The following is a 20,050-nucleotide window of genomic DNA, read 5'->3' as shown; positions in this document are numbered from 1 at the left end:
AGAGTCCCTGCCTGGCCCCAGGTCAGCTGGGCTAACATCTGCCTGACATCTTTACTAGGCAGACGTCCCCAACACCACACCATATATGTAGACACTTGGCCGCGTTGCCTTCTTCCCCCCCACTCACTCCACCGGCTCGTGCGGTCGTTTTTATCATTGGTGCCACACGTTAGGTTCACCCCTCGAGACCACCCAGCAACGTTAATAACGCATGTTGCAGCATATGCTGCAATTTTTACCCCCTTGCGAACCACTAGGAAATATCGTGGACTTCGTTGCAGCATATATTGCAACATTCAACATGGCGGTCTTATACAAACTCTGTAGTTGTACATATAATGCAACTGTTTACCAATATAGGTGGTTATATGACCTCTGCTGCAAAAATATGTTGCAAGTGACCAACACATGTGGGCAAGTAACCTCTGCTGCATCAAACACGAAACAAATGGGGTTATGTAACATTTGTTGCTGCGTATATTGTAACACTTACCAACCAACACGTGGTTATATAACATCTGCTACAGCATATATTGTAACACTTACCAACACATGTGGTTATATAACATCTGTTACAGCATGTATTTCAACAGTTACCACCACATGTGGTTATCAAACACCTGCTACAGCATATACCTCAAGAGCTAACAACACATGTAGTTACAGAACATCTGCTACAGCATATATTTCAACAGCATATACTGCAACTGTTACCAACACAGACATGGCAATAACGCTCGATCACCAGGATATACGCAGCAGCAATCACTGTGTGAGAGAGAGAGAGAGAGAGAGAGAGAGAGAGAGAGAGAGAGAGAGAGAGAGAGAGAGAGAGAGAGAGAGAGAGAGGAATGAGCATCAAGCAAAGAGGCGACAATAACAAATCAAAGAACGGTCAGGCAACAAACATCAACAATCAACAACAAATGAACAAAAGCAACAAAAATAACCAACAAGAGCAATAAATGAATCACCATCACGCTACAACACTGGGCCAACATGGTCCAAAATTCACCAATAAAAAAAAAAATGTAGCAATTACCATAAGCAAGTGTGAGCACCCATCACCAGTGGACGACGACCACCTCCAACAAAAGTGACTACCCCCATCAAAACCTGACCACCACCCACTAATATACTACAACAATCACCAACAAAATTACGTAACCATCACCATCACACCATCACACCACCACCATCATCCAAACCCGTGCAATATCCAATGACATATAATTACAATCACGAACAACAGGGGAAATCTTGGAAATTATGATTCCCCATCTGCATGCGGAAATTATTTCCTGTTTGCACGACAGGAGTCGAGCAGTCTGTGACGCTGGACCAATCTTATGAGGTCGAACGACGCGATGGAATAAGAGAAATCAGCGTAAACATCCAGGACCTGAGACTAATGTCTGGGCCAATACTTACATACAGTAACGCCAGACCCGTGTGGCTGAAGAACTGACGAAGGGGAGTGGACACGTAGGCACAAATGTGTGTCTGACCGTCCATGTTGTGAGGGAGAGGTGTGTGTAAGCCTGCGCACTGGCCACAAGCTTGGCTTTATAAACTTTAAATGTGACCTGAACGACCCATCAGTTTGGTCCGGAGGCGAGCTAGGGGTGGTTGAGGAGCCACTATAACGTAGGCACGGTCTACAATGACATATGGCAACGAGCACAACCCAGCGCACAGACGAAATACTTTCATCAACACAACAACTACAATACACTATACAACAACGGTAACAATCAATCAGGCTTCCATAAAACATCATCACACCAGCAATGTTGTCCACAACCAGAGATGACAGCATGCATGGTAAGTCTCCCTACAGACGATCTACAGGGGTCGAAGACCACCGACTCCCCACACGACACAGTATCTACAAACAATACCACTATATATATATATATATATATATATATATATATATATATATATATATATATATATCGTTATCAGAAGGCTGGGGATATTGGGGAATAATACTTCCCACGTATTCCCTGCGTGTCGTAGAAGGCGACTAAAAGGGGAGGGAGCTGGGGGCTGGAAATCCTCCCCGCCACTTTTCACTTTTACAAAAGAAGGAACAGAGGAGGAGGCCAAGTGAGGATTTTCCATCCGAGACTCAGTTATCTGTTCTGGAACGCTACATCGGCTACCGCGGGAAATGGCGAATATTTATGAAAAAAATATATATATCGTTATCTGGGAGGGCGAAAATAGATACGTTTGAAGGTATAGTAGTCCCAACGATGTTGTATGGATGCGAGACAAAGGCTATACATGAAGATGTGCGGAGGGTGGATGTTGTTGGAAATGCTATATATGAGGGCAATATATGGTGTGAGGTGGTTGGATCGAGTAAGCATTGACAGGATAAGATACACGTGAAGTAATACGAAGAGCGTGGTTAAGAGAGCTGAAGATGCTGTGCTTGAAATGGTTTCGACATGTGTAGAGAATGAGTCAGGAGAGGCTGACAAATGGGTTATACGAGGCAGAACTGGAGGTGACAAGAATGGGCAGAAAAAGATTTTGAATGATAAGGGCCTGTACATGCTGGAGGGAGAAAGGCTTGCACAGGATAGAGTAAATTGAAACTATGTGGTGTACAGGGGTCGACGTGCCGTCAGTGGACTGAACCAGAGCATGTGAAGTGTCCAGGGTAAACCATGGAAAGGTGTGTGGGGCCTGGATGTGGATAAGGAGCTGTGGTTTCGGTGCATTACACATGACAACAAGAGAATGAATGTGAGCAAATGCGTCCGTTCTTGGACTGTTCCTGCCGCTACCTCGCTAACGCAGGAAACAGGGAACATTAAAAGAAATTAATATACATATATATCCTCCACACTGACAAAACCAGCTTTGATGAAAAAAAAATAACTTACTCGCATTTAGACAGAGAGAAATAAACCTATCTTCACTTACCTGTAAACACTGCAAAACGTCTACACCATCGTGTAAATAAAGTTAACAATCTCCATCTTCGAATCTTTGACACTTTCAATAAAACTAATCATGGCGAAATGAGTGTCAATGTCAACTAAAACAAAAAAAATAAATCTGGAATCAACAGTCATACAATGACTGGCTCCCTCGTAGACCACCATACAATGACTGGCTCCCTCGTAGACCACCATACAATGACTGGCTCCCTCGTAGACCACCATACAATGACTGGCTCCCTCGTAGACCACCATACAATGACTGGCTCCCTCGTAGACCACCATACAATGACTGGCTCCCTCGTAGACCACCATACAATGACTGGCTCCCTCGTAGACCACCATACAATGACTGGCTCCCTCGTAGACCACCATACAATGACTGGCTCCCTCGTAGACCACCATACAATGACTGGCTCCCTCGTAGACCACCATACAATGACTGGCTCCCTCGTAGACCACCATACAATGGCTGGCTCCCTCGTAGACCACCATACAATGACTGGCTCCCTCATAGACCACCATACAATGACTGGCTCCCTCGTAGACCACCATACAATGACTGGCTCCCTCGTAGACCACCATACAATGACTGGCTCCCTCGTAGACCACCATACAATGACTGGCTCCCTCGTAGACCACCATACAATGACTGGCTCCCTCGTAGAGCACCATACAATGGCTGGCTCCCTCGTAGACCACCATACAATGACTGGCTCCCTCATAGACCACCATACAATGACTGGCTCCCTCGTAGAGCACCATACAATGACTGGCTCCCTCGTAGACCACCATACAATGACTGGATCCCTCGTAGACCACCATACAATGACTGGCTCCCTCGTAGAGCACCATACAATGGCTGGCTCCCTCGTAGACCACCATACAATGACTGGCTCCCTCATAGACCACCATACAATGACTGGCTCCCTCGTAGAGCACCATACAATGACTGGCTCCCTCGTAGACCACCATACAATGACTGGCTCCCTCGTAGACCACCATACAATGACTGGCTCCCTCGTTGAGCATAATGCATTGAGTGGGTGCCTCATACAACGTCATGCAATACCTACGTCCTACACACATCACCATGCTATGGCTGGGCCCGAGTGTCATGCAATGTACCTTTTCCCACCACATCAGAGACGCTGAACACCGTGTATCAATTAAATAGTTAATCTATGAATTATATCATAAAAACGTCAGCCATCCAATTAAATAAAGGATCGTTACATTCATCACGACAAATTAGACAATCAATCGAGTCAATGAACACAAACAAATGGCATTTATCACGAAACAAAATTACATAAACGGGAAATTACATATATTATTATATGTGTCATTGTCATTATTATTATCGTTATTATTATCACTATCATTTTATTACTATTATTATTATTATTATTATTATTATTATTATTATTATTATTATAATCATCATTATCATCACTGTCATTACCATAACTATCATTATTATATTCATTATCATCTATGGGCCCGCCTGAGTTCGAATCCTGGAATGGGCAGTCAGCCTACAGCCAAGCCAGTTGCTCATCCTTCCCTTTGGACTGACATATATATATATATATATATATATATATATATATATATATATATATATATATATATATATATATATATACATATATACATATATATATATATATATATATATATATATATATATGTGTGTGTGTGTGTGTGTGTGTGTGTGTGTGTGTGTGTGTGTGTGTGTGTGTGTGTGTGTGTGTGTGTGTGATATGATTATCACAGTACCTTTCTAAAGGCACCTACAACCCAAGGCTGTGCTACTTCCAACAGCAGGGAAATTCAGACTCCTTTGAAGTGAGAAGTTCTTTGACGAGACTGTAACCCTAATGATACAGCCTCGCCAAAGGTATCTTTTCATTCGTGATATATCCTCGGCCACACACACACACACACACTAACACACACACACACATATATATATATATATATATATATATATATATATATATATATATATATATATATATATATATATATCCCTAAGATAGAGGAGAGATAATTCTACCTCCGTACTCCCCCTGCCTTTCGTTAGAAGACGACTTATAGTTGCGGGAGCGGGGGACTGGAAACCCGCTCCTCCTCCTCCTCGTATTTCAATTTCAAAAAAGGAGGAACAGAAGGAGGACACATGTAGGGAGTGCTCATCTTTCTCGAAGGCTCAGGCTGAGGCATCTAAATGTATGTGGAAGTAACCTAGATGAGAAGAGAGAAGAGATATGGAGTATGTTTGAGGAAAGAAACCTGGATGCTGTGGCTTTGAGAGAAGCAAAACACATGATAAAGGCGAAGAACGGTTTGGAAATGTCTTAAAGGTAAAGTCGAGGGTTGGTGACAGGACAAGAGCTAAGGAAGGAGTATCACTACTCTACAGTAAGGGTTGTGGAAGTGTGTGAAAGAGTGTAAGGAAATGAATTCTAGACTGTTGTGGGTCAAAACGAAAGTCGATGGCGAGAGACAGGTGATTATTGGTGCATATGCACCTGACCATGAGAAGAAAGATCATGACAGGCAAGTGTTTTGGGAGCAGCTTAATGTGTGTGTCAGCACTTCTGATGTACGAGAACGGGTATTAGTGATGGGGGATTTGAATGCAAAGATGAATGATGTGGCAATTGAGGGTATAAATGAGAGGCATGGGGTATTCAGTACTATGAACGGAAATGGTGAACAGCTTGTGGAGTTGTGAGCTGAAAAAGGACTGGTGATTGGGAATACCTGGTTTAAAAAGAGAGATACACATAAGTATACGTTTGTGAGTAGGAGAGATGGTCAGCGGGCATAAATGGATTTCATATCAATTGATTGGCGTGTTAAAGAGATGGGCAGCTGGTCGAATGTCTGATCATTATCTTGTGGAAGAAAGGGTGAAAATTTGATGAGACTTTAGGAAGAGAAGAAACAATATCGGCGGAAAAAGATTGGTGAAAGTAAGTGAGCTTGGAAAGGGGACTTATGTGAAGAAATGCCAGCAGAGATCGAGTGTAGAATGGCGAATGATGAGAGTAAATAAAGCAAGGGGAGTGGGTGAGGAATGAAAGGTATTTAGGGAATCAGTGATGGCATGTGCGAGAGATGCATGTGGCATACAAAAGGCGGAGGGTAGGCAGATTAAAAAGGGTAGTGAGTGGTGGGATGAAGAAGTAAAGTTGCCAGTGGAAGAGAAAAGAGACGTGATTGGGCGGTACTTGCAGGGAAGGAGTGCAAATGACTGGAGGATATACTAGAGAAAGCGACAAGAGGTCAAGAAGAAGGTGCAGGGATTGAAAACGAGGGCAAATGAGAGTTGGGGTGAGCGAGTAGCATTAAACTTTAGGTAGAATACGATCTTTTTGAAGGAGGTTTATAATGTGCGAAAAGCCAGAGAACAAATGGGAACATTCCTCTGGTCTTTCTTTAGGAAAGTCCAGTCACTCTTGGTCGCTTTCTAAGACACGTACGAGATACCTGAGCAGTAGTATCTCTCTCCTACCTCCAGGGATTATATATATATATATATATATATATATATATATATATATATATATATATATATATATATATATATTATTTTTTTTTATTATACTTTGTCGCTGTCTCCCGCGTTTGCGAGGTAGCGCAAGGAAACAGACGAAAGAAATGCCCCCCCCCCCCCATACACATGTATATACATACGTCCACACACGCAAATATACATACCTACACAGCTTTCCATGGTTTACCCCAGACGCTTCACATGCCTTGACTCATGTTATATATATATATATATATATATATATATATATATATATATATATATATATATATATATATATATATATATAACATACAAAGCTCCAACAGCCAGGATCGAACCTGGGACCCCTTTTGCAAGAGGCAGGCATGCTAACCGCTAGGCTAAGGGACTGTATTTATAGGAAACAAATATTCGAAATACTAAGTACTCGAATACCCTTCGTCTCACAATGGTGAGCAACGGGGTCTATCGGTTGCACAATGGGTCCCAGGTTCGATCCTGGCTGTTGGAGCTTTGTATGTTCTATGAAGGTGCGCGTTCATTTACACTTTATTCATATATATATATATATATATATATATATATATATATATATATATATATATATATATATATATATATATATATATATATCGGGTTTTAGCCTTATGTGATCGCCATGATCGGGGCATTCACTCGCTGCTTCAAACACCGCAAGAAAAAATTCAGACAGCTAAGTTCCTGGCCAGCTGTGGAAGCACACCTTGGCCAGAGTCCCTGCCTGGCCCCAGGTCAGCTGGGCTAACATCTGCCTGACATCTTTACTAGGCAGACGTCCCCAACACCACACCATATATGTAGACACTTGGCTGCGTTGCCGTCTTCCCCCCACTCACTCCACCGGCTCGTGCGGTCGTTTTTATCATTGGTGCCACACGTTAGGTTCACCCCTCGAGACCACCCAGCAACGTTAATAACGCATGTTGCAGCATATGCTGCAATTTTTACCCCCTTGCGAACCACTAGGAAATATCGTGGACTTCGTTGCAGCATATATTGCAATATTTAACATGGCGGTCTTATATAAACTCTGTAGTTGTACATATAATGCAAGTGTTTACCAATATAGGAGGTTATATGACCCCTGCTGCAAAAATATGTTGCAAGTGACCAACACATGTGGGCAAGTAACCTCTGCTGCATCAAACACGAAACAAATGGGGTTATGTAACATTTGTTGCTGCGTATATTGTAACACTTACCAACCAACACGTGGTTATATAACATCTGCTACAGCATATATTGTAACACTTACCAACACATGTGGTTATATAACATCTGTTACAGCATGTATTTCAACAGTTACCACCACATGTGGTTATCAAACATCTGCTACAGCATATACCTCAAGAGCTAACAACATATGTAGTTACAGAACATCTGCTACAGCATATACCTCAAGAGCTAACAACATATGTAGTTACAGAACATCTGCTACAGCATATACCTCAAGAGCTAACAACACATGTAGTTACAGAACACCTGCTACAGCTTATATTTCAACAGCATATACTGCAACTGTTACCAACACAGACATGGCAATAACGCTCGATCACCAGGATATACGCAGCAGCAATCACTGTGTGAGAGAGAGAGAGAGAGAGAGAGAGAGAGAGAGAGAGGAATGAGCATCAAGCAAAGAGACGACAATAACAAATCAAAGAACGGTCAGGCAACAAACATCAACAATCAACAACAAATGAACAAAAGCAACAAAAATAACTAACAAGAGCAATAAATGAATCACCATCACGCTACAACACTGGGCCAACATGGTCCAAAAATCACCAGTAAAAAAAAATGTAGCAATTACCATAAGCAAGTGTGAGCACCCATCACCAGTGGACGACGACCACCTCCAACAAAAGTGACTACCCCCATCAAAACCTGACCACCACCCACTAATATACTACAACAATCACCAACAAAAATACGTAACCATCACCATCACACCACCACACCACCACCACCATCCAAACCCGTGCAATGTCCAATGACATATAATTACCATCACGAACAACAGGGGAAATCTTGGAAATTATGATTCCCCATCTGCATGCGGAAATTATTTCCTGTTTGCACGACAGGAGTCGAGCAGTCTGTGACGCTGGACCAATCTTATGAGGTCGAACGACGCGATGGAATAAGAGAAATCAGCGTAAACATCCAGGACCTGAGACTAATGTCTGGGCCAATACTTACATACAGTAACGCCAGACCCGTGTGGCTGAAGAACTGACGAAGGGGAGTGGACACGTAGGCACAAATGTGTGTCTGACCGTCCATGTTGTGAGGGAGAGGTGTGTGTAAGCCTGCGCACTGGCCACAAGCTTGGCTTTATAAACATTAAATGTGACCTGAACGACCCATCAGTTTGGTCTGGAGGCGAGCTAGGGGTGGTTGAGGAGCCACTATAACGTAGGCACGGTCTACAATGACATATGGCAACGAGCACAACCCAGCGCACAGACGAAATACTTTCATCAACACAACAACTACAATACACTATACAACAACGGTAACAATCAATGATGCTTCCATAAAACATCATCACACCAGCAATGTTGTCCACAACCAGAGATGACAGCATGCATGGTAAGTCTCCCTACAGACGATCTACAGGGGTCGAAGACCACCGACTCCCCACACGACACAGTATCTACAAACAATACCACTATATATATATATATATATATATATATATATATATATATATATATATATATATATATTCACCAGGAAAAGATGCACCGATATCCTCTACCATAAGATGCCTAGAAATGCGAGGATAACAGCAAATACCGTGTTGGTATAAACGTACAATAAATCCACAATAAGTGGAGTTAAATCGTCCGGATCTACAAATGTTTACCAGCGTGACTTGATGAACGCCTAGGTTCAAGTCCTTGCCGGCCGTCATTATCTACGCCTCCTTAGTTACACGAAAAGTTTACGGTCTGAATCATCATCCGTTAAGACTTTCTCTTCTTCCCACACTAATCTAAGAGTCTCTGATCCCTTTCCACTATTTACAGAGAGCATCCAAAAGGGATCCAATGGTCCGTTGCAGCTCTAAATCCCTTGTTATTCCTCGGTATTTGTCTAAACCTTCCCCTGTTCCGACACCCTGAGCATCCGTCGCACATAGCCACCATACATACCTTCGTCAACAAACGTCCAGTTCCCACGACCCTCCCTAATACATTACTTCTGTTCCTGACGTACATTCATGTTTCGGGGTTTCGACGCCTCTGGCAGGGACGCGAAGAAGAGAAATCACAAACCTGTGGTTCAAGCTTAACAAGAGAGAGGTGCAAAATGACCGTAGCTTTAAAACGCTGGAAACAGAGAACCACCACGTCAGCAGACACTTGAACGAGACTACGGACGCAGCCATGGCACTAACTAACGAGTGAATACGTGATAGCAAGGATGAATGTGTATGAATAATGATGAATGATTTCGCAACCCAGGATAAAAGTAAGAACTCTTACCCACTAGTATGGGATCTCAGAGGACAAAGACAAGCTTGTAAAGACTACAAGTTGTAACTTCAAGGGCGAGGTACCTGACACGTATGTTAAGTACAGCGGATGTATGAGGCGTGAGAAGGTATCCTGAAGCTGTCATATACGTGTGGCTTTGATTACCTGGAGGTGCGCCAAGATGGCAGGGTCGAAGCAGAGGAGGCAGGAGACTCAGCTTTCATGGCTGCAGGAAAAGGATGCACAACCCAGGTGTATTAATGTATGTCCTCCCACAGCAACTCAAGCCAAGCTAGACATCAATACCGGGGAGATACTCCGTCAAACTGACTCTTCAAACTACTGCTTCCACAATCACAGCCTCTCCACGTATACTTGCTTTATTCTCTCTCTCTCTCTCTCTCTCTCTCTCTCTCTCTCTCTCTCTCTCTCTCTCTCTCTCTCTCTCTCGGGGGCTAGAATCCTATACACACACACACACACACAAACACATATTCAAAAGACAATGAAATACACAGAAGCAAGTACGCTAAACCACATCTTACGTGGAACAACATAGTAAAGGGGAGGAGAAGGAGAAGGAGGGAGTAACATACCAAGCGTGTGTGGCTTGAGTGAGGGAGTGCAGAAGCCCACATGGGAAGGTCTCCTTCCCCTGGGACACACCACCAGGTAAAGCAGCAGCAACACGTCAGTCAGGTCACATGCTAAGTTAACCCCTTCACCCACCGAGACAACCCAACGTGAACAAACACGGAGGCCTCTACTAACACCAGGTCAAGTAACACTAGATTCAATTCCGACCCTATCGACGAGAGACATACGTGTCATAAATGCATTAAAAAAAAAAAAAAAGACATCCCAAACAGCAGATTGCTCGCAAGTGCTTCACGGGAATAAGGAAAACATTGGACTCTTGCCCAATGCTGCTGCGTTCATGTTGTTGAATGTCCGTTCTCACGTTATTGCCAGTTAGTCCAACATCGACATCTATAATCTCTTGCATTTTTCTGTACTGGAATCTGACACCCACATGAATTTCCAGGATACTCGAAGAGTAGGTTTCTGAATGCGTTTAGGATGAACGGAGGAACGCCCGACACCAAAGCTCTGACGAAGATGGTGGGTGGGAGTCTTGCCAAATGTTTCGGAGATGGTAACATCAGAAACCACCAGGTGCCTTATTGTAAACTGCGGCTCACTGTCCAAGTGGCGATGTAAACATCATATCAACGACCAGCACCCGCACACCCGTTAACACACACACACACACACACACAGAAACATTATCTCTGGGGATAGGGGAGAAACAGTACATTTCACGTATTCCCTGAATGTCGCAGAAGGCGACTGAAAAAAATGTAGGAGCTGGGGGCTGGAAATCCTCCCCTCCTGTTTTACTTATCCAAAAGAAGGAACAGAAAAGGGGGAGCCAAGTGAGGATTTTCCCCTCTAAGGCTCAGTCATCTGTTCTTGAACTTTGCCTCGCTAAGGCGGGAAATGGCGAATATGTATGAGAGAGAGAGAGAGAGAGAGAGAGAGAGAGAGAGAGAGAGAGAGAGAGAGAGAGAGAGAGAGAGAGAGAGAGAGAGAGAGAATCTGGAAAAAAAGAAAGAGCACTCACCGAGGCTTTCTATCATTTACTTCTAATCACCTTAAGAGGATAAACAAAAACCCTGGGAGGATGTTCTGTCATCTTCTCCATGAGTTATGAGGATTTGGTCTCCCTCACAGCACCACTCTCCAGTGTGTGTGTGTGTGTGCTCCGGGACACTCACTTGTTACTAAACTTGTACTAGGCAAGTAACTCGCCGCTCTCACACAGTATCTACACTCTTGGACTATCCGCCAGTGGAGATGCTTCCACGACCTGAACGATACGGATGAAATACAAAAATACAGCAGTTTACTGTACCCAAAGCAGTTCAACAACTACACTGGTCTGTACCGGCCGGCTCTACACAGCTCGGTGCTGTAGCGCTGATCATCCAGATTATAATATATTCATAAGAGCGGCAACAAAATACGAATCCTCACTGAACGCAGCTGGTAACGCGCCACACCTGCATGACCAATGCTTTCACTTTCAACTTTCAACTCCCACATGCAGGGATGTGCCCAGCCTCCTCCTCCTCCACCAGAGGCACGTCGTGTGCCCAGCCTCCTCCTCCACCACCAGAGGCACGTCGTGGGCACACTGTTGCCTGACTGAACCATCGGTTTATTTTGATCCCTAATCACAAACGCACAGATTCAGCTGAACGAAACGCGCTGCGGATTGCTTTACAATCTGCTGCGAGACGGCTCGGGATGCGTCGTCTCACCATAGCGTCTGGGTTCGGCTTTACACCCAGGATTATCTGCTGCATCTTATTATCAACACGTGATAAAGGATTTCCTGCCTGCCCTCAAAGCACACACACACACACACACACACACACACACACACACACACACACACACAGTGCCTGATCATACACCACCGACCTTCCAGCCCTCAGGTCAACACACACACACACACACACACACACACACACACACACACACACACACACAGTGCCTGATCTTACATAACCCCTGACCCTTCCTCCAGCGCTCAGGGAAGACCACACATAGAGCGTGTCCCCAACACACACACACACACACACACCCTCTCATCCTCCAGCCCTATGCTTGCCCCTACACACACACACACACTCTCAGACACCCTCTCCCTACAGCCCTCAGAACACACCACACATAATGGGCAATAAATACACATCCCTCCGACCCTTGTTCTAGCCCTTACAGCACACCATACACGGTATCTGCCTTTATACAACCCACGTCGCTCTTGCCCAAGCAAGACGCACACAGCCCCGAGACCATGAAGCCCCACCGAACTCATGGAAAGACCTGATCGTACATAATGTCATGGCATGATCCAGCATATCAATAAATATCCTCACTGTAACCAACAATCCACAAAGCCAATCAACCCTACATTTACGGTGAGTGCGCTCCCCACCCACCCGGGATAAAGGATAATAAACGTTACATTAAAGCCACCCACAAATATCTAATGGCCCTGCTAGAACACACAGTAAAGGCAGTGTTCTCTACCCTATCACATGTATCACGAGCTACCTACCTTTATAAGAATCTAAACCCAACAAAATAAAAAAAACAAGGTAAAGCAAGCGTTCATTAAACCCTCAGCAATTGAAAGACCCAGTAAAAAAAAAAACCCAAGGCAAGGCAAAGCGTTCCATTACAACCTCAACAACTGGAATACCCCCCCCCCAACAAAAAAAAAAAAAACACAAGGTGAGGCAAGCGATTATTGCAAAGTCGTCAACTCATACACACAATCCTCGCATCAAGCATTAAAAATGAAACCATCGACAATATCAAAGACCCAAAACAAGCCCTAGGCAAAGCAGGCGTCCAGTGATACCCACACCACCACAGGAAAATCCCATGAACATCCAGGGGCAGACAGAGACGAGATAACTCAACAGAAGTCAATCTAAAGACCGTATACATGGGAGTCTCCGACTTCCAGATGACCTTACGGATGAAAGACTAACCTACCCCTCCCCACCGTCCACCAACCACCACCCTCTCCCCCCCTACACACACACACGGCGGCACCTCCCTCCCTCCTCACCTTCCTCGGGTGTGAGTCAGCAAGTCATCAACAAATGACAGCCTCAATTCGTGTAGTAGTAATAACAGTAGTAGTACACGGGGGAGTCCCGGATCCTCACGTACACAATGAACTAACAGCGACCGAGGTCCTGGTGAAATGCTCATGTTATTTCACAACATTTCAAGAGAATCATAACATGAACGTCCACTTACAAATTACTGTTACAATGCACATATATGTGAAGGTCTATCAGCTTAAACAATACGAATAAACGTTAATATTTACCTTAAGTATTACTGCAGATGTTCAGCCATATCGCTTCTTTTAAGTAACACTGTCTACATATAAGTAAATAAATCTACACCACACACACACACACACTAAAACACAGAATCTACAACTTTTAAAACGTCGCTAACACACCCACTTCCACCTCAACCGCGGATGCGACAGCGGAAACCCAAAGGAAGGGTTAAGAACACTAGGGAATAGGCGGGTCAGTGCCTGAAGCCGCGCGCGCGCCCTCAGAGTACCAGCCTAACGCGAACACATCCAAGACAGTACTGCCGGCCACCACCACCACCGACCTCCTCATCTTCTCACTCACCAACTTGAACCGTACACCCGCCCGCCCGACCGCCCCCGCCCACTCCCACGTTTTCTTTCACGGGAGATGCTTCTTAAAGGGGAACTTGTGGTAAGATAAACTGTCCAAACTCCTGAATCTAATTCTAATATGATATGATTATATGAACATTAATATAACAATAGTTTCATTGCATAATTAATGCTACATCATATTAATCACGCCCAGTAATCTCTCCTATTGCAGCATCATACACAAAACTCGTGATAACCACATCATCACACATAATGCAATATGAGCTCTCGTCTAACACATGTATATATTCTTTTTATTCATAATTACCCCGACACCTGTTCCCATCAAAGTGTCCTGGTGTTGACCAGGATTCTTCGGATGGCTCCTGCAGCCCAAAGCAGCCCTACTTCCAATAGCAGGAGAAACGTAAGCTCCTTTAACGTGAGAAGGTCTTTGAGGAGACTGAACTCCCTATCACACAGCCTCGCCTAAGATGACTTTTCATTCATGGTGTAAGTTTGAGCTGGCGGAGTCCGGTAACACGTGTGTGTGTGTGTGTGTGTGTGTGTGTGTGTGTCTCAGGTTAGGCCATAGTGCGAATGAAAATTTATTTTCAGCGAGGCTGTATCATCGTCAATGGACGACGAGTACAGTCCACAAAAAAAAAAAAATTCTCCAAGGGAATCCATCAATTCCCTGCTTCGGACAGGAGCGCAGCCTCAAGTCTGCAAGAACTCGACGAAAAAAGTTTTAGGTTTTCGTGTGTAGACTCACAACTTACTTCCAGCACCAGGTGTCCCTTTTCTTGAAATTCCCGCAGCGCCTAGGAAGCCAGCCACGTCCATAAAGTGATGCTGTGCGTGTATACTCATGAGGGTAGAGTGGAGGACAACCGAGCAAGCAATAAGTGTTTCTAGTGTGGTAGCTGCATCGTGGGTATGCAGGCCCCTGATGCAGCTCCTCCAAGTGGGAGTAACACAGCAGGCGTGAGGTCGCCTTCGACGAGGCGGTGTATGCATAATGCAGTTCAGCGTCGTTGTGGACCGCCCCGTCTCAATGGAAAACACCTTAATCCGCTTCCGCGAGGAGCTCTAAAAGGGATGTTCTGCAGATGCACACACACACACACACACACACACACACACACACACACACACACACACACGGAGAGGAACCTGGGGTGTGTATAGCAGACAGCGACCACTGGCCACCCTCGAGCAAGTGGAGGAAACCAGGAGCAGCAGTATGTTGTCATACACTCGCTAGACGAGAGTCAAGAGGTGTGCAAGAGGTGGAGCACCAGGGGTGCACCAGCGGAAGAGCCAGGAGTGTGCCAGCAGCAAGCAGCCAGGGATGTGCTACCAGAGGTAGAGCCAAGAGTGTGCCAGAGGTAGAGCCAAGAGTGTGCCAGAGGTAGAGCCAGGGTTGTGCCAGAGGTAGAGCCAGGGTTGTGGCACCAACAGCAGACAGCCAGGGACGTGTCACCACCAGCAGGAGGCGGGGCGGGCGGTGTGGGTTACGTTAATACCCGGTAGTACTATGAGGCCGCCCTCGGGAGTGTGTGAGCCAGCATTGATCTGCACCTTCGCGGACCGCCACCGCCTCCTGCACCACCACCCACCACCACCGGCAGCAGAGCTGGTAAAGGCGTCCTTACGCAGACGATGACCCATCCCGGTGCCTACAACTACCCTCTCCTTCAACACACCTGGGAGGCATCTGGCACCAGTTTCTAACCCTGGGGTTATTACATACCCTTAATACAACACCTTCAACCTCGGTACAAGTGGAACATATATCTCTATATCAATGAAAAAAAAAAAAATTAGCCGTGCGTACCTTTATGGAGATGTGTCATTTAAATAACTATTATAACTCCTGGAGGTAACTGATTCCTTGACAAATACGCTCTTGTTCTGCCCAGTAATTATACATATACGTTTAAGGTGAATATAGTGCTTGACTTATACAAACAGCCGGTCACCTTGATGTTATCATAATCCACAACCACCACTACTGACCACCACTGTATATAAACGGTTACCGTGATGTTATTATCATCCAACACCACTGACCACCACCACTGTATATAAACGGTCACCTTGATGTTATTATAATCCACCACCACTGACCACCACCACTGTATGTGACACTGGACTTTCTCGCCACACAAAGCAAATCTTTCTTCTGCAGCGAAACGTTTCTCCAGCTTCCGCGAGGCACCCACAGAACTGCCCAGTAAGCAAGATCTTCCTCTTGACCACTTGTAAGGCGTCCAGTGCTCACATCTTGGCGGGATTCACACCAGACTCCGAAGGTCGCCGGCTCTTTTTGCAGCGGAAAGACGCGCACGACCTAACCCCTTGGTCAAAAACCCTCTACACCTCTGAGGCAAAACTAAATACGGCATTACGTTTATATCCCAAGTTCGACACGTATTTTTCTTTCGTTTTTTCAGACATTTTTTTTTAAGAGTTGTTTCTCGTTTTTTGTTTAGAGTGAATAAAAGTTCCGGTAGTGTGAGCCGAATGATACATTCAAGTGTGATACATGAGTTATTTTCAATACCTGTAAAATCTGACCAATACGACCTAAAACAACTTTCGATATCTACACGAACAGATGGCGGCAAATAATGAGACAGTTCACACATCTACCAGCATCGCGATATCAATTTGCTGTACCAGGTACATCGTGTTATCTCCCGTAACACAGGCATCGCGTTATCATCTACGATAACACTTATGTACGCCTTTCTTCACATGTGAGAGACACCGTCCAAAGGCAGAGGCGAGAGAGAGAGAGAGAGAGAGAGAGAGAGAGAGAGAGAGAGGAGTTAATCCGGTGATGCTGGCATACAGGACGGCAGTGCACAACTTGTCTGTGTCTACAAGGCAGTGCACAACTTGTCTGTGTCTACAAGGCAGTGCACAACTTGTCTGTGTCTACAAGGCAGTGCACAACTTGTCTGTGTCTACAAGGCAGTGCACAACTTGTCTGTGTCTACAAGGCAGTGCACAACTTGTCTGTGTCTACAAGGCAGTGCACAACGTGGCTGTGTCTACAAGGCAGTGCACAACTTGTCTGTGTCTACAAGGCAGTGCACAACTTGTCTGTGTCTACAAGGCAGTGCACAACTTGTCTGTGTCTACAAGGCAGTGCACAACTTGGCTGTGTCTACAAGGCAGTGCACAACTTGTCTGTGTCTACAAGGCAGTGCACAACTTGTCTGTGTCTACAAGGCAGTGTACAACTTGTCTGTGTCTACAAGGCAGTGCACAACTTGTCTGTGTCGACAAGGCAGTGTACAACTTGTCTGTGTCTACAAGGCAGTGCACAACTTGTCTGTGTCTACAAGGCAGTGCACAACTTTCGTAATATATTGGCTGTTATGTACACTGACGTCCCATGGACAATAAAATACTCACATCAAGTATCATTATCATCGAAAAGGTCAACTATCGTACCGTCGTGTTCAAGGATCGTACCGTCATGTTCAAGGATCGTATCGTCGTGGTCAAGGATCGTACCGTCGTGTTCAAGGGTCGTACCGTCGTGTTCAAGGATCGTATCGTCGTGTTCAAGGATCGTACCGTCGTGTTCAAGGATCGTACCGTCATGTTCAAGGATCGTACCGTCGTGTTCAAGGATCGTACCGTCGTGTTCAAGGATCGTACCGTCGTGGTCAAGGACCGTCGTGTTCAAGGATCGTACCGTCGTGTTCAAGTAGTGAAGATTCCCATGTTCATAGGTCTATTATACTCTCATCCCACCAACAGTGAAAAATTTCGATTGAATTCTGCCATCATCATAAATGGAGAGTCCATAATCTGGAAAACATTGAAAAAAAAAAGTAAGTTTTGTCATAATTTCGAAAACAACCACACTTACAAAATGATCAGAAATTCAGGGATACATACGACTTATTTTCTTTAGATTTCCAGTCCCGTGTAAATAAATAAACAATTCAGCAGTTGATGTAGAAAAAAAAAAAAAACTACCGTCAAAAATCATAAAAAAAAAAAATCCATCGAGATTTTTTTCCCTGTTTTCCAACCTGGTTACGTGACATTTCGTAGCACCAAGCCATGCCAACCACTCTGCCAGCAGACTCTACACTGATCAACAACTTCCACACCGCAGAAGCGTTACAAAACACGGTGGCCATGATCCACTGAAGAATAAAAGAATAAGAAAAAATCAATATCTATCTTTAAAATCTCAGATATCGTACACCCATGAGAGAGAGAGAGAGAGAGAGAGAGAGAGAGAGAGAGAGAGAGAGAGAGAGAGAGAGAGAGAGAGAGAGAGTCAACACCTCCCTCTCATTAGTTAACGAGAAACACTGCCCCGGCAGGAACACGGCTGCCTCCCTCTCTCTCTCTCACACATACCTAACGAGACATCTGCCTCATTAGTTAACGAGACATTAAGCAAGCAGAACCAAGGCAGCTCTCTTACCTACACACACTCACACACACACACACACACACACACACACACACACACACACAGAACTGACGAGACATTGACAGATGCCACTCGTGTCCTCCCAATTTTCACCTGCGTATCTAGCTCAGTACCACCTCCTGAAACACACACACACACACACACACACACACACACACACACAGACACACACACACACGAGAAGGATGGGAGGTTCGCGTGACTCTGGACCGCCGGAGAGCATTTGACGCTGTAAAGGAGATGGAACCTCGGGCAGGAATAACGAGGGGGCTCCCTCGATGGGAAAAGGAACAAAGGACGCGTCTGAGCAGCCGTCTGGCAATGGGTGGTGGTCAGCAGTGGCGTGCCGCAGGATCCACTCCCAGGGCCATTCATCTTCTATGAAAATGACTTGGCAGAAAGACTAGATTCGTACTTGACTATGACAGAAGGTGATGCTAGAAGCCATGAGGAAGGTACAAGAGTATGCATGATTGCATCAACGTGTCAGCGAACCTAGACAGCCTCCGAAGTTGGTGTGAGACATGGTTGATGACGTTCACTATGATCAAACAAAGTAGTGAGGATGGAACGCAGCGAAAGGAGGCCTCGACACGGGCACCATCTTAGGACAATGTTTCCCCAAACTGGAGGGGGCGTCAAGCCATGTGTCAAAATTTTCAATTTTTCTTTAAATATATTTCATGAGGAAATTCTGATTTTACGTCATTTGAGAGCACTCTCTCTCTCTCTCTCTCTCTCTCTCTCTCTCTCTCTCTCTCTCTCTCTCTCTCTCTCTCTCTCTCTCTCTCATCAAACTTGCCTCAAGTCCTTGCAACATCCATATACAACAGTCACCCTTTACCCGTCCTCCATCCATCACATCTCTCCTCAGGCGTCTTGTCCATGTCATGGATACCACATCGACTCACTGCTCGTCTCTCACAACATTACCACTCATCCATCATCCCTCGCCCTCAGGTACGTGAAAATCTATTACATGGTTCTCGGTGTGTGTTTTACTCTACCTACTTCCTCTTTTATCCTTTTCATGTAGTTTGTTTCTAGCTATGGCGTGATATGCAATACCCAGTCGTGGGTCCATGAAAAAGCTTATGGTTTCTTATTTAATCCACCCTGTGGTCAAATGTGGCACTGTGCAGCGTGGTGTGTGACTGTCTGGTGTGGTGTGTGACTGTGCAGTGTGGTGTGTGACTGTGTGGTGTGTGACTGTGTAGTGTGTGACTGTGGGGTGTGGCTGTGCACTGTGGTGTGTGACTGTGACTGTGGTGTGTGACTGTAGGGTGTGGTGTGTGACTATGGGGGTGTGGTGTGTGA

General features: G+C 45.0%; 1 long non-coding RNA gene across 1 annotated transcript in view; it reads right to left on the bottom strand.

Annotated features, from left to right (window-relative positions):
• Positions 1-14,249, bottom strand: part of LOC139762693 (uncharacterized) — a 94,384-nt gene extending 80,135 nt beyond the window's left edge. The window contains exon 1 of the long non-coding RNA XR_011715811.1: positions 13,948-14,249. This is a non-coding gene — a long non-coding RNA (uncharacterized lncRNA). The remainder of the gene's footprint in view (positions 1-13,947) is intronic.
• Between the last annotated feature and the right edge of the window lie 5,801 nt (positions 14,250-20,050).

Source organism: Panulirus ornatus, chromosome 1 (genome assembly GCF_036320965.1).
Source record: "Panulirus ornatus isolate Po-2019 chromosome 1, ASM3632096v1, whole genome shotgun sequence".
Taxonomy (NCBI): domain Eukaryota; kingdom Metazoa; phylum Arthropoda; class Malacostraca; order Decapoda; family Palinuridae; genus Panulirus; species Panulirus ornatus.
Note: the sequence above shows the minus strand (reverse complement) of the source record. Positions and strands in the feature narration are given on the sequence as shown.